This window comes from Pteropus medius, unplaced genomic scaffold (assembly GCF_902729225.1).
Source record: "Pteropus medius unplaced genomic scaffold, Ma_sr-lr_union100, whole genome shotgun sequence".
Classification (NCBI taxonomy): domain Eukaryota; kingdom Metazoa; phylum Chordata; class Mammalia; order Chiroptera; family Pteropodidae; genus Pteropus; species Pteropus medius.
Genome location: NW_024349801.1, coordinates 12,366,681 through 12,383,301, shown reverse-complemented (window position 1 = coordinate 12,383,301; position 16,621 = coordinate 12,366,681).

Below are 16,621 nucleotides of genomic sequence, written 5' to 3'. Positions count from 1 at the left end.
TGAATCTCTGAGTCTCTCTATCTCTAAGTATCTTACCCCCAATCTCTATATCTCCGAGTATACCTCTGACTATAACTCTTAGACTCCCTCACAAGTCTGAGTATATCTCTGAGTCTCCCCTCGAGCCTCTGAGTTTCTCCCTATGAGTCTCTCTGTCCCCCACCTGAGTCCTTATATCTAAGTCTCCCCGTCCCGAATCTCTATATCTCTGAGCCCCTCCCCCTCCAAGTCTATCTCTCCCCCGTAGAGTGTCTGTATCTCTGAGTCAGCTGCCCATTTCTATCTCTCTGTCTCTCTCCCCTCCCCGAGGATCTATAAAGCTCTCTCTCTCCATCTCATTATACTCACCAATCTCAGGTGGGGAGACTCAGAGCTATAGGGACTTTGGGGTGGGGAAGACAGACATACTTAGAGGGAGATCAGACAAAGAGACTTGGGGGGATAGAAACTCAGATATAGAAACTTGGCAGGGGAGGAGATTCAGATATAGAGACTCGGGGAATATACGGTGATACAGAGAATGTCGGGGAGACTCAGAGCTATAGAGACTTAGGGGGGAGACTCAAAGATATAGAGACTTGGGTGCGGGGAGACCCAGAGATATAGCAACTTGGTGGATAAATTCAGAGATTTAGAGTCGGATTGGGGGAGACTGAGACAGATTTGGGGAATAGGCTCAGAGATACAGACTCGGGTCGGGGAGAGACTCAGAGATGCAGCCCGTCTGCCCTCCCAGCCGGCGCCAATGCCCAAAATCAAAATCGATTTTGTTAACCACATTAGTGTTATAAGTAGAGTCACTCAGCTCTTATTACACCAAAACAAACTTTGCATTCTAAATCTTTCTAGTCCTGAGTCCACCTCATGTAAAATTCCCTCTTAGTGTTCATGTTACGGGGCTTGTTAAACAGCTAACCAAAATACTATCCTTACTTAAATAGCATTGAAAGGATAAGAGGAGAATAATCTAAATCATTCTAGAAAAAAGAAAATTCTGTGTTTCTGATTATTTTAGTAGACTTGTTTATAGCCACAAAATACTGTCATTATACCACCTACAAACAATAACATGGAACCACATATAAGAGCCACATTGACTAATATACATTTATAGAGCACTATCTAAGAATTACAATCCTGTTAAGTTCCCACATGGAACAGCGAGTGGTCTGTGTAAAGCTCTGCAGGTCCCCAATAGTCTGGAGTGAGGCAGAAACAGAGCCACACTCTGAACTTGAAAAGAGGCTCAGACTCAAGTGATGGCAATACTAGACGATGACGTGAAGCAGTGAATGTGAGTGCTCAGAGAAGGGAGAGGGAGCACCCGCTGGGTTTCAGAGAAGCACGGGTTTATTCCCAGAATCACTTTTCTGTACTCTCACATTTAGTTCCATAGCTGTCTCCAAAATGTTTTTCCCACTTCCAGAAAGAATGTTCCCCATGGTTCTAATTAGCATGGCATTTGCTAATTACATTCATGTTGTTTATTGTTCACTCACAGCCCGAAATGACCCGCTTCACTCTTGGTTTCCTTCAACTCCAGGGATTGTTCTTATGATCTGCCCTCAAGGTCAGGCCCTTTTCCCTCCTGAACCCTCTGATGCTCAGATCTGCCTCTGGAAAGGTGTGCTCACATGCTTCCAACCCGCGCACACCTGGCCCAAGCACAGCCACAGTCACAATCTCTGGGGCCCCTCCTCCTGAGTAAGTGACATTTCCCTCCATGAGAGGCCCTCATACCCTAAACATTTTGACGCAGCCTGCCAGCTAGTAAAAGCTTAAACAGAGGCAAAATGGCTTTTCAGAGAGTGGACAATGAACGGGATTTGGGGATGGATGTTCCAGATCCAATGCCAGTACGTCAGTAACTTAGAGTGTGGTGGTAAAGGTGACAGTCCATTTTACCATGTGCTAAGAGTTTTACATAAATTCGTCTCATTTAATTTGCACAACTCTATGTCAGAGTTGAGGAATTTAGGGGAGCAGGTTTAAGTAATGTTCCCAAGGATACCCAGCTGGGAGATGCAGAGGTGAGCCTGGTTCTCAGGCAGTCTGGCTTCAGAGCCTGAGCAGACAGCCACCTCTCAAAATTTCATAATTTAGATCTTGTTCAAACCTCAGTTTCCTTATCTCTGCGTGCGACCCCTGCCGTAGAGGGTGGTCATTGGGGGACTTCGAGGGGATGAAGCAGAAAACAGTGTGGAGTCCTATGAGCACCTGTGCTTTGTGAGTCCTGCGCCTCACAAGTCTTAGTGATGGCTCCTGTGGAGGAGCCGAGTGTTAAGCATGTGCAGGTCCCTCCTTGCTGATGACCATCCAAATCAGTGAGATAATCTGGGCCCCCAAGGTCACAAAAGCACTCGAGCTCTTTCCTGCTCAAACTGCAGTACAGGAGGCAGTGGCCACTCCACCGTGTCTCTTTAATACAGACTTTTTCTTGCCCCACAGGCTTGAGTTTCCCCTGCCCACTACATGAACTGCATTAAGGTGGGGTCTTTGGCCTGAAACCCATACAGGAGAGAGAAGCGGTTTCTATGACAACCACTCCTCAGGGAACATTCAAGCAGTGAGAACAGCTGGGTACCTTGTAAGGCTTCAAGGAGGCCCTTGCAAGTATGTGTGTCCAGCACTGGCAGGCCCAGAATGGCCTTACTCTGATGTCTGGGCAGGTCTGAGGTCTCAGGGGTCTCCCTAGTGGATTCACACGTTCATTTCTTGCTCAATTTCCCAAATCCTTAATGAATATCTGTCATGTGCCAGACAGGAGAGAGGGCTCAGTGAGAAAAGATAATTTCTCTGCCCCATGGGCCCTCACAGTGCAGAAGGCAATGCAGAAAATACCTGTGAATAATCACAGAGATTAGTGGGCAGTTGGTCCTGTCTGAAACGTCCATGGAGGCATTTGGTCCATACCACAAGGTTCACGATGTTTGGTTGCGTAGGTCCAAGCTCATCATGATGTATAACATATTGCAATGAAAATAAAATAGGAAAAAAGAACCCAGAGATATTTTCTTAAGGAGGGACGTTTTTGACAGGGCCAAATATCAAGGCTCTTCTGGCATGGACTAAATGTCTCCACGGATGTTTAGGACAGGACCAGATGTCCTACAGGGAATCTGGAAATAATATAATTTCAGAAAGAATGAGCGCTATGAGGCAATGAATAGGACAAAGGACTAGAGAGGGATAGAGGAAGTGCCATCACTATGCCCCTAGGAAGGGCGTAGGAAAGGGCACTTTAAGAAAAGAGCACAGGTAGTATCCACTCGATGCGGCAGCACCTACCTGTCAGGGGAAAGGTGTTCCTGGCAGAGGAAATGACACATACGCTTGAGATGCTAATCAAACAGAGAATGGTCAGGGCTGTGCAGGAGGGTCTTGTGCCTGGATCAGGACTTGCACTGCCCTGTGGATCACAGCATAGATTCGAGTCTCAGTGTGATTTGGAGGCACTGGAGGGTTTTGAGCAGCATAGCCTCTTGGTCTCATTTAGGGTTTTGAAATGTTTCCAGTGACTGCGTGGTTGTAAAGGTGACATTTGGGCAGGGGGTGAGGAAGGTTGACTGCCGGCCTCTGAAGTCCTTTCCAACCACAGATCCAGGCTTTTGATGGGGCAGAGTGGTACAGCATAGAGGACAGGGGCTGGGAGGGGAATTAGGGGCTTTGAAAAAATTTTGTCACCTCCATAATTTTGTCTGGGGCAGGCCCTGGATTTGACCTGTGAACCCAGTCAGGCCTCGCACCACACCCAGTCAGTGTTTAGGTTGCCTCCCAGTCAATGCCCCAAGGAGTTCAGGAGGGTGAGAGAGTTGTGGCCTCAGGGTTAAATCTAATTCACATTCAGAATAAACCACAAGCCTAAACTTTATAACCCTATCAGGTTATATCAGGTTATATCAAGTTTTGTGATATCGTAAGATCCCTTTATATAATGGTAATGAAATCAATAGAGGAAAAAAAGTCAAAATTATTTAAAAAGAAAGAATAAAATATTAGCTGGTTCCCTGGATTATTTTAGAACATCTGTTAAAAACAAACAAGCAAACAAAAAATTATAATTATGTTGCTTGCAAATAGAATAAAATGGAAACAATTTGGTGTCACATCGAAATAATCTACAAGTATAGAACATTATGTAGGAAATGTAAGCCCATGCAGTTTTCATTTTAGACATTCTATAATCACTAGCAATGAAAATAAAATAGAAAAAAAAATATTTCAGTAGAGAGAAAAAGACTATCTTGCTGTGGTTCTGGTTCTACAGACTCCGTGGAAGGTGGGTCATCCTGGAGGCGATTCACTTCTGTTTTCAGGCTGTGTGCACAGCCTTTCTCGTAGCTGAGGGAAGATGGGGAGGAAGTGCCGGACCAGGGAAGGCCGTCTGTGGAGAATATTCTGTGGACAAGAAGGGTGCTCTACAGAAATAACCTCACAGGGTGATTTGCTCATAAATTCCTAACTGGTCAGGCCATGGTGGGTAGTCACACCCCAGGCATGTAACTTTTTAGTAAAAGGTTTATCTTTGCCTTAAGCAAACCCTGCCAATAGTTCTTGTGCATCTAGGTTAACACATCTTTGAAATAAGTGTAACCACCCTCAAGAGAGCAGAGTCTTGTTAACTGTCCTGTAATCCAGTCCCCGCCTTGCTTTCTCCCACCTTCATGTGACCTTCCTTACAATCTCTCCTTAATTTCAAACGCATAAAAGAAACTGTAAAACTGTTATTCTTCTGAGCATTTTAGATCTTGTTCCCTGGCATATGTCATTAGTTTGGCTCAAAATTTATAAAAATTACATTGACAATTGCTGGCAGTTTCTTCCTGAATTTCTACAATAGAGGGAAGACCAGAAAGTCCTCTCTCCAGAGCAGCCCCTTAAGCCTCTAAAACATCTGAAGTTTGACAAGGGCCCAGGTGGAAGGCCAAAGCATGGGCCAGTGTAATTCCATCCTGTGATTTGTTGAGTTAAAAGGTGGTCCTTAGCTGCTGCCCACACGAGGACGTACTCTCTCTAGCTCCTGAGATAGACCTTCTGTGTCAGGATGGAGACCACCTGCTGGAGGGAACTTTTCCTGGAGTCCTGATTCTTAGAGGGGGACACTGGATCCTGGTGCTGCTCCTTCCTTGGGGATCTGGACATCCAGAGGATGCCCAGGTGGTCCTCTCTGGCCTCTGTCAAATGTCCTATTTGCTACATGAGAGTATTTTTCAAAATCTGATATTCTTCCTCGTTTTTTTTTTTTTTTTGGGGGGGTCTCAGGTATACATTTTCTTTTCTTAAGCTATGGAGGTGTCTCTTAGCCAACAGAGCTCTCATTGTCATGAGCTTTTCTCTAAATAAGCTTTGAGAATAACATGGAATTCTTTCAAAATTTTTCTGAATTTTTGCTCGTATTTTGTAGTTGTCCAGCTCTTCATGGTAATGGCTGGTCTCGTTGTCTGCTTTTGAAGTTTCTCCCATGCGTTTCTTTGCAGGATGCATTCTTTCAATCAGGTATCTGGTGAAAATTATTTTTTTCCTGTTACAGTTCAGGGAGGACTTGACATTTCACCTGGAGCCGTGATGTCTCCCTTTCTAATGGCACTTTTCTCTGACTGCAGTGAAACTTTACCAGTTTGAAGATGTCTTATATGGTCTTTAAGAGCATCCATTATTTCATATTCTTCCTTTAAGTTACTGTGCAATTGGTTTCTTTTTTATTCAAGAATTTTAAAGTAAGCATTTAATCCAGCCCCATCAATCATCATCTTCAAAACTCCCTTTGATTCATCTTCCATGTGGTATCTGTTTTCTGGTGAATTTGTTACAGATGGTTCCAAGATCCCATTATCCATGTGTCTTTCCAGGAGCAGAAGCCTGAACTGTCATATTCCACGGTGTTCACCCATAAGCCTGATCTGGCTTTTTTTCTTGGAGTTTTGTAATATTCTTGAACTCTGTATAATAAATGTATTCGCTCTTGTTTACTCACTCAGTGTCTTTTGAAAACAGTGTTAGGCTTCTTTGAAGATGAGCATTTTTAATCCAGAGCATTTTTTTAGATACTTCTCAATTTCTTCTTCATTTTCCTGATGGATTATGAAGGATGTTATAGTCGCAGCTACTTGATTTTGGATGTCTTCTGCCTAGAACTTTTATAGATTTAGCTCCTAAATTTGGTCTGTGATATAACTTGTGTTAAATTATGTATATGGTTTATACATATATTTTATTTCAGTACTATTTGTTGAAAGATTATCCTTTCCCCATCAAACAGCCTTGGTACTATAGTGGAAAATCAATTTTTATGTATGAGTCTATTTCTGCACTTGCTATTCTGTTCCATTGATCTATTTGTCTGTATACCAAATGCTCTGTTTTGGTCACTGTGGCTTTAAAAATCGGATAGTTAAGCCCTCTCAATTTGTTCTTCCTTTTCAAAACTTTGGACATTATTCATCAGCATTTCTCAGTCTTGGCTCTTTGACATCTGTACAGAATCGCTCTTTGTGGGGGCTGTTTTGGACCATGTAGGATGTTCGGCAGCAATCTCGTCTCTATCCACTAGATGCTAGTAGCATCATTCCCCACCATGACAATCAAAAGTGGCTCTAGAATGTTAGTATCATGGCAATGTAAGATGTCCCTTATTTTTGCCTCCCTCTCCCCAAAAATAAAAGTTTAGCATCCATCCACGGACAAAAGTACCTTTGTGAGAGCGGTGGGATCCAGCACCATATGTTAAGGGCCTCAGGAAAAGTCTCACCCACCTGTGCATTGGGTAACAGGCAGACAGACCTTGGTCCTGACCGTGGATACTGCGGTGTCCTGTGAACCAGCCTCCGTCCCTCTCGGTTGCAGTTCAGGAGCCTCTGAAAACAAGATGAGAGCCCTTGTGGAAGTTTGTGTTTCCAGAGGAGAAGTTCTGGCATACTGTTGGAGCAAAAAAAGAAAAAAGAAAAAAATTACAAGTATGTACACATTGGAGTGGATAAGAATAGTTTGACTACCTGCATTACCCCTTCCCCCAGGCACACAGCATAGAGCCAAGAGAGATCTTCTTGGCCTGTGGTTTCTCTCCTGCAGGGCAAAGAAAGAGTGAATGAGAGAGCACTTTTTCCCCCAGTTGTGTTGGACGCTGCCCAAGGGGCTCATTGTTATCTTGCCCCATCCAGAGGACTGCATGGTGAGCCAAATGTCTGGGGGTGGAAAGAGCCTAGGAGATAGGCAGACAGCACTCCCACAGGCCATTATAGGAACGCAGATCCTGCTGTGTCCCAGACTCCCTCCAGAGGCCCATCTGTGACCTACTGGGAATGCCTCAGCAACATGTGCCCCCCAACTGGCCCAGGCACACCCCCAGTGTTCTGCATAACTTGCCCACACATACTATATAGAACAGTTTTAGGCTTACAGAAAAATGAGCATAAAGTATAAAGGATTCTTATAAACACAATTTATAACAGTTTCTTCTATAATTAACGTCTTGCATTAGTGTGGCACATTTGTTAAAAATGATGAGCAAATATTGTTACATGATCAGTAATGAGTCCATTAGACTTCCTCATATTTCCTACTTTGCACTGTGGCCTGGGATCTCTTTCAAGGCAGCAATCTGGGGACATTTGTAGGGCTGACTTTATTTGTTTCCACTGTCTGTTATTGCCTGTTATCTACTGTGTTGCATATCCTTGTGCGGTATATTTTGTCTGTGTTTTTTTTTTTCTTTGGTGGAAGGGAAAATCTCTTCTCTATTATTCTACAATGGCTAGAAGCTAAAGTCCTATTATGTATCTTTGAAACAGTGGGCACAGGATTATTTTGAGTTACCATATTTTGAAGTCTACCACTAGGTGGCAATGTTAGACAGCAGAGGTGCTTTTCAGAACACAGCACAAAGCATTTCTAAATTCTTTTAAGAGACATATGAAATTATACCTGTGGTATTGCTTTGGGCACGCCAATCTGTTTTGTTGAGATCCACTTTATTCCTATTTCTGTTATGGTGGAATTTTTACTTCAGCATAAAATTTATAAAGATATTTTGCCTAAAATAATACATGTTATTGACTGAAGTGATTTATGACATTCTTCCCACTAGGATCCAGTAGTAGAAATAATATAGTTTTTAGGGTAATTTTTCACCTCTAAATAAATTGAAGTATTTTTATGAGGGCACTGATTAGCATTCATTCGTGTCTGGTATATAAGACCTGCACAGAGAAGAAAGATAGATGTGTTTCCTGCCTCAGAGGGCTCCTGTCCTTGTGGGGAGGCACATATGTGGACTCCCAGTGACAGCAGAAGATGGCGTGCTTTGTAACTCTGCTGGGAGGAGTCTGGAAAGCTTCACAGAATTGGTGACCATCCATCAAGTTTCAAAAGACATGTAGAAATTTTCCACTTGAGAAAGGGGCAAGTAACAGTCCGTTCCCAGCACTGCAGATATCACATAGAAGGAGATGGATACTCAGAATATCATAACAAGACCGAGTGAGCCCATGTGGTTACCCGGGGAGAGAAGAGTGACCGAAAACAAGGGGTTGGGGCTACACTGTGAAGGGCCAGATTCGCCACAGGATGAGTTTAGACTATACCTTGTAGATAGTGGCAATTGAATGATAATTTAATTTTCAGCTAAGTGATCGATATAATTAAAATGGTACTTTAGAATAAAGTCTTTAAGTATTTTACCAAATAGCCTTTATAAGAGAACATTGTTTTAGTAAATATCCAATGTATTTCTATCTAGTTATTTATAAAGTATATATATGCAGTACTATGCAAATATATAGATTACAAAATCTAATCAAAACTATGAAGCTTGTAATAATAAAACAGTGTTGACAATTTTGAATTTTTTGCAGATTACGTTAGGTCTGATGAGATCACTGTTCTGTGTCATAAAGGAGCTGATTTAAGCGGAATAAAAACCGTTTTAGTCTTGGTGTTCTCTTGTTGGCTTCAAGAAATGTGAACATCTCAGTGAACTTCCACTGTTTCCTCAAGCCCGCCACGCTGTGTATATGGTGCATGACTATTTTACCTATAAACTGATAAGAGGTCTTATTTATTTGTTTATGAATATACAGCAAATGCTAACTGGAAATATACTATTTTATTTGCCCTTCATGGACCATTCTGTGTACCCTGGGATACTCAGGCCCCTTCACACACACCCAGGTTCGATGGCTACGAACGCAGCAGAGAGAGACTGCGAAGTGTAGCTGGGACACCAAACATGAACTTCTTGTCTGTCTGTAAATTATTAGAGCAGAGATCAATTAAGACTGAAATAAATCATTACAGTCCAGTTCAAAAAATACAAATTCCGTATTACAAAATACTAATCTTGTAAGTTAACAAAACAAAGACATTAAAAATAACAATTATGTTCTAAAAAGTTCTCTTATGACAAATGAACATGAATTAAAATTATCTTAAAGAGAAAACTTTGCAACCGATTCTCAGGCCGAGACCTTAGAAAGAATAAGACACCTTAACTGGTGAGGACACAATGAGAAGTTAGTCTGCAACCCAGGAAAGGGCCCTCACTATAACCCCACCACGCTGGCACCCTGATCTTAAGACTTCCAGCCTCCAGAACTGTGAGAGAGAAATTTATGTTAGTTATAAGGCACTCAGGCTCTGGTATTTTGTTAACGGCAGCTCGAAAAGACTAGGACAGAGAACAAAGATAAGCTGGAATATTTCACCTATATTATCTGCCACAGCGTTGTAGATGATGCCTGAGAAGACTTGAGTTGTCATTTATCTCTCCATTTCTTTGCCGAAATGTTAGTCCTTCAAATGAATATGACTACTTGACTCAATATGCTGAGTTTCCCAAACGTAGCAAGGAGTGTCACACGTTCAGCCTCATCTTTGCAGATACCTTTATTGTGTGAATTTATAAATTACTGTTTATAAATTGCATTGACTAATTGAAAGATATTACATAATTTCAGAGAAGGTTCGTCTCTTAAGTGAAGTATTCAAATAGATGTCTAAAGTAGTAGTTATAAATAATTTATATCTAAACCATTTGCAGTTAATTTTTCCTTTCCAAATTGCATTTTGACCTTGTTAATTTGTTGATTGGAAAATTGCATCCCATTTCTTCTGAGTGTGATGGTGATTATCAGCAGTTCAGTGGGATATTTCAGGACTCACAGTTCTTGAATTCTGTCTTCCACACAAAGTCAAAAGTGTGCTTTTTCCATTGCAAAGTAATTGCAGAATCGTGGTCAGTGTTTAGGCAAATATATTTTGAAAGCTGAAACAGGTTAGAGCTACTATGTGTGTAAAGGTACGCCCATGAAACCTAATGGGAGTCTTCTTGAAGCAGATCCCACTCAGTGAAACCTGATTTGAATTGAATGTTTTCATTGGCACACTGATCTCTTACTGGCCTTCAAACATCTGTTACTGGCATATTTCATGTCCCCACAGTGTTCTCAGTACAGGAGCCCCATTGGTCTTCGTAGATGCAGGACGACCTGATGAGCTGACCACCCTCTCCGTGCTCTTTAGTAAATTATCCTGCTCTGTCATATCCAATCTCATTATTCAAAAGTATTTTTTCCATAGCACTTACCGGTATTCGAAATGATCTTATTCTCTTATGCTATGTTTATTTCCTCTCCCTTCACTAAAATGCAAAGCCGCATGAGGTCAGCGGCCTTGTTTTCCTTGTTCATCATTCTATCACCAGTGCCAAGACAGGATCTGGCACAAAATTGAGTGATCAATACAAAATCATTTATTATATGAATAAATGAACATGCGTAATAGTACCTGACATCATGTCCATTGTCATTGTCATCAATGTCACAAGGTATTTATTTAGCGTAGTCCCTATGGTTAATAATACAGTAGTGTACAGTTTAAAATAAGAGGGTAGATCTCATATTAAGTGTTTTTACCCCCAAAACAAACAAACAAACAGAAAACCCAAAACAAACCCCACAAAAGAACATAAGGAGATTATGCAGGTGATGGACACCTTGGTTGAACACCTTGGTTGTGGCGATGCTATCATGAGTATATGCAGACCCGTCAAGGTGTATACGTAAAATAAGTGCAATGTTTTTGTATATCAATTATATCTCAATACAGTTTTTTTAAAAGAAGCATTTATTAAGCAGGACCACAGTTGCACAACCTCAGTCAGCTCTGTGTGTGTGTGTCAAAGACCAGGCCTTTCACAAAATAGACTGAAGCCAGGAGGGACCTGATTAAATATAAACTTGTCATCAGAGTTGCTCCTGGATAATACATCAGTGGCTTCTTTTATATTTGGAATCATAAGGAGGACCTCTGGGTAGTTCAGTAAATAAACCCCTTTGGGAAAAGATCCCATGGAGCCATCTTATTTTAGTACAAACACTGCTCTATAATAAATAGCATTCCAGGCAGAGAGCTCAGTAGCCCTTTCATTCTCTAAGATTCATAATCCCAGCAAGAAATTTTTTTTCATAGAAACAGGTATATACACATTCATTTTTTCCCCCCATCAAATTGGGATTAAGTGCAATCTAACACTAATTTAGAGAGATAGTTAAATTTAATTGACTGATTTGGGTAGGATAAAATGGTAATAATTGTTGGACATGGTATTTAAATTTCATTACCTGAATTTCTTATTGCTTCTTTTCACATGAGAATTACCTTTGCAAATAAGATATAATAGAAAGCTTTTCAAAAAGCTTTTACTTGCATTTTCTCTCTGAGGGTACTGGTGTCGTGTTCAGGGATTGGTGACTTAGAAGGGCATAATGAGAAGACGAATGTGCCTCGGTCTTAGAAATGTCTCCAGCCGCTGACTTTCTTCTTTTCCTCAGGCTGAAGGAGGTGAATATAGAATATCTTGCAGTTGAATAATTCGGATTGCTTTTAGGCAAGAATGTTTGTGATGTTATTAAAATCGTGATCTAAAAGGAAACTTAACCTTCAGTTCATTCTTTTGATGTATTTTGCCTGAAGCATGGTGCTAGGACCTGTTATCTCAAATAGGCAATATAAAAATATCTTTCTAATTCACTCCTACAGTTGAAAGATCCTCATGGACTGAAATTACTGTGATCTATCAAAATTCACTATGTTGTGGAAATAAAATAAAATCACATGTCAGGCAAGGAATGATGACAACAATAGAGCAGCTTATTATAACGCTTAAAATGAAAATGCTTCATTGGCAACACTGTTGGACTTTTGAAAGATTGAGAATATGTGTCAGAATCAGAGAAACCACAGTGCTGGTGTTCATTCTTATTGATGTGGCTTGTTTTTCCATGTTTAAGGCCAAGCTTCTGGAATCAGTAGCAATATTTGGTTTAACTGCATGTCTGTCATTGTTATTGCTGAGATATAATTTGCATACCATAAAATTATCATTTTAAAATATATATTTCAGTGGTTTCGAGTACATTCATGAGGAGGTACAACTATCATGACTCATTCCAGAATATTTCATTAATCCAAAAAGATGAAATCATTAATGTACTTCTGTCTCTATGGATTTGCCTATTCTGGACATTTCGTATAAATGGAGTCATATAATGAGGCCTCTTTGTGTCTGATTACTTTCACTTAGCAAAAACTTTTCAAGATTCACCTATGTTGCAGCAGGTATCAGTATTCCATTCCCCTTCGTGGATGAATTATATCCCATTGTATGATTATATACTCTATCCATTCATAAGCTGATGAACAATTGCTTTGTTTTCACTTTTTGGCTATTATGAATAATGCTGCTAGGCACACCTGTAGACAAGTTTTTGCACGAACATATGTTTTCATTTATCTGGAGTATATACCTAAGAGTAGAATTGCCGAGTCACACAGCAGCTGTGCAATTTTTCATCCCCATTAGCAATGTATGAGGATTCCAGTTTCTCCACTGGAATTTCTCCATCCTTGTCAACACTTGTTACTTTTCATTTTTTAAGATTATAGCCACTTTAGGGGGTGCGAGGTGGTATCCCATTGTGGTTTTGATTTTCATTTCCCCAATGAATGGTGTTGAGCACCTTCTTATGTGCTTAACTATCTACTTACCTATCCTTATGTGCTTAAGTATGTTTGTATGTATGTATGTATCTATCATCTATCAGTCATCTGGAGAAATGTCTATTTGAACCCTTTCCAATTTTTGAATTTGGGTTTTTTGTCTTTTTATTATGAATTGTAGTAGTTTAAAAAATATATTCGGGATCCTGCATCCTTGTTAGATACATGATTTGCAGATATCTTCTCCCATTCCGTCAGTCCTTGCTCTTTCTGGCACCAGCTGTTCAGGCTGTTGGTTTCCAAGGCTACTGGTGAGATGGACAGTAGAAGATGGTATTAGGGTAAGTTAGAACACCACAAAGCTTCTTTTATGACTATTTAGACATTTTTTCTCTTTTTTTTCCTTTGGCTTTATTGAAATATAATAGACAATTAGTTGCTCATATTTACATTGTACAATTCAATGAGTTTTTAAAAATTATAGTTGGCATACAATAATATATTAGTTTCAGTTATGCAACGGTGATTAGAGATCTGTATAACTCACAAAGTGATCACCCCACTAAATCTAGTACCCCTCTTCTCCTTTACATATTTATTACAACATTGTTAACTATTTTCCTTATGCTATATTTTATATTTCCATGTCTATTTTGTAACTATCTATTTGCACTTCTTAATCCCTTTGCCTTTTTTCACCATCTCCCCCAACTCTCTCCCCTCCAGTAGCCCTCAAAATATACTCTGTATCTATGAGTTTGTTTCTGTTTTTTTTTTAATTTTGTTCTTTAGATTCCACATGTATGTGAAATCATGCAATATTTGTCTTTATCTGACTTACTTCATTCACCACAATACCCTCTTGGTCCATCAAAGCAATATCTTTTTCCATCTCCTTCCTTTTAGTCTGTGTCTTAAACTTTTTTTTCTCGAATAAATACTTGCTGGGTTACTACAGGTTTTTGGTTAATATCTGGAGCTCTGACAAAATTGATTTTGAATTTTTTTGTCAGTTTTTTTTTATTATTTTCATGAAGGGCTAAATTTTCAGAGGTTCTTACTCTGACATTTTCATTGATATCACCTCAGTTGCATGTCTTATATTACAGTGCCATGACTGCTTTGCCTTTGCTTTTTCTCCTGTAGACTTATCTAGTCATGTGGATATCATAGAAAGATTGACTCAAGCTTCCTTTAAGTCCATCATCACAGAGTTTCTCATAGGATATCATCCTCTTCTACTTTTATAACTTATAAATTTTGGAAGCTGTTAACAGCCCTAGAGATTGGCTAATGGATTGATCCTTTTGTTTCACACATGAAAGACTGACACCCCTTATAAAGTGAATGGCTTGGCTTCTTCCTCTAGTTGAAGCCGGAGGAGAATTGAAGTCTTCTGACTGTAGATTAGTGCTCCAACAGAAATACTCAGTACAAATTCTTCTTTGCATTTTTCCTGCATTTTATCACTTAGCCTTCTATGCATGATTTCCCTTTTTGCTTGGGCATATGGAGCAGTCTCTGTGAGACTTTGAAAATGATAAGATGCCATAAGGCCAATGCATAGCCCCGCATATATTCTCACGGATTTGGTTTTAACCTTGGGAATGATTTGTGGATTATAAAGATTCCTAGACTCTAAGAAGCAGCCAGCAGTTTGAGATATGTGAAATCTATGTGGTAGCAGACACATCTGTCTAACTTTCCTTGTTCTTTACTGCATCATGCTTAGTCAGACAACTTCAGAGATGGCTTCTGCAGAGTCAAAGAGAAAACAATGATTTCAGAATAAAAGTTTTGTGCTTAAATGTACTTGTATGAATGTATAACGGAAGCACTTGTTTTTAAGGTCCTATGGACCATTCTTTGATTGGTATTTGTATTAGTTTGCTAGGGCTGCCATGCAAAGTACCACAGAGTGGGTGGCTTAACACCAGAAATTAGTTTTCTCACAATTCTGGAGGCTAAAAATCTAAGATGTAGGTGTTGGTAGGGTTGATTTCTTTCAAGGCCTCTATCCTTGGCTTATACATGACTGTCTGCTCCCTGTGTCTTCACATTGTCTTCTCAGCATAACTGTTTGTGTCCTAATTTCCTCCTCTTATAAGGATATCAGTCGTATTGGATTAAGGCCCACCATGATGATCTCATTTTAACTTACTCACTTCTTTAAAGACCTTATCTCCAAAGAGAGTCACATTCTGAGATACTGGGGATTAGGATTTCAATATATGAATGTGAAATCTATGAATAATTTTTTTTCCATAAAAAATGAATAGGATACTAGCAAAGCAACTTACTCTCTCCACTCAGATTTGTCACAGATCCTACCTGTGAGAGCCAATTGTTAAATATTTAGGAAGTTTGCAAGCCTGGTGTGAAACTGTTGGTAGCTTGAGGTGGCCATCATTGGAGTATTTGCATCATGGAAATCAGCAAAAGCTATACTGCTGATTTTGATCACCTATCCTCCTGCCTAAAGCTGGTTTTCAAATAAACCGCTGTTTGCATGCTACCTTAATTTTTGTAGAGCAGGTCATCTTGTTAAATAAACCAGCATTTAGAAAGGAATGAGATATAGTATTGCTGTGGCTTGGTAACAAGAATATATCCATGTAAAAATTAAAAATCACTTGTGAAGATTTCCTGTTTCAGCTGTGAGATGTAAAGAGCTTGAGAGTCATCACCCTATTCTCACTACAAATAAAATAAATCAAATAGAAAATCAATGACTTTTCTTCGATCCAGCGGAGAATTGAGATCACAGGGCAAACCACAACCCCCAAAACTGGTGAGACAGATGAACACAGAGAATCATAGCCAATTTCAGCTTATAGGAAGCAGAAGCTGCTGGAGCCAGTACCTGGTAGTGTTAGGGTAGGCAGATGGACAGATATAGCAGGAAGGTGAGAAACTCACAGCAGCATAGACGTTGTCACCATGAGCCCTGATAGGCCCTTAGAGGAGCTCAAAGCCCACAGCATCCTGATCCATAGACACAGGTGGTCTTTCCACAAAGATATATGTGAAGATCAGGCCCCATTCACTTTTGGCCTAATTCTTTCTTCATTATATAGCTATTATAATAAATTAGCATTGAGGTTAAGGCTGTACCTGTCATGTATCTGATGCCTGACAGTTCCAAAAAACCCAAATAAAGCAAGAAAAGGGACGTCTCCCCGATTCCCAGACAAACTACCTTCTTTCCACATAGAGCCCACCCAAGATTATGAATTTCTACCCCTTAGATCAATAGATAAAACCCCCAAACTCACAACAAGGAGGGGCAGCTACCTCTGAGCTTGTCGGTTCTCCCGTCTGAGAGTGTACTTTTGCTTTTAAGAGTATATTTTGCTTTCAATAAGCTTCATCACCTTCGCAGTCTGTCCATGATTTCTTGTGCTGTTGACAAGAACCTCGTCTCCTGTCCAGTGACAGTAGGAAACTAAAATAGTAATGGACAAATTACTTAGAGGCTGAGTGTGGAGTAGCTTGAGAGTTAAAAACTAGGTGCCTAATGTTAGGGAGTCAGGCACACTTTTGTGGGTTTTACTTCTAGGTACCCAACCAGGTTCTCACAGTGAAGATTGTAGAAAAATTTTCTGGTACTTCATGAAGGAAGAGTAAA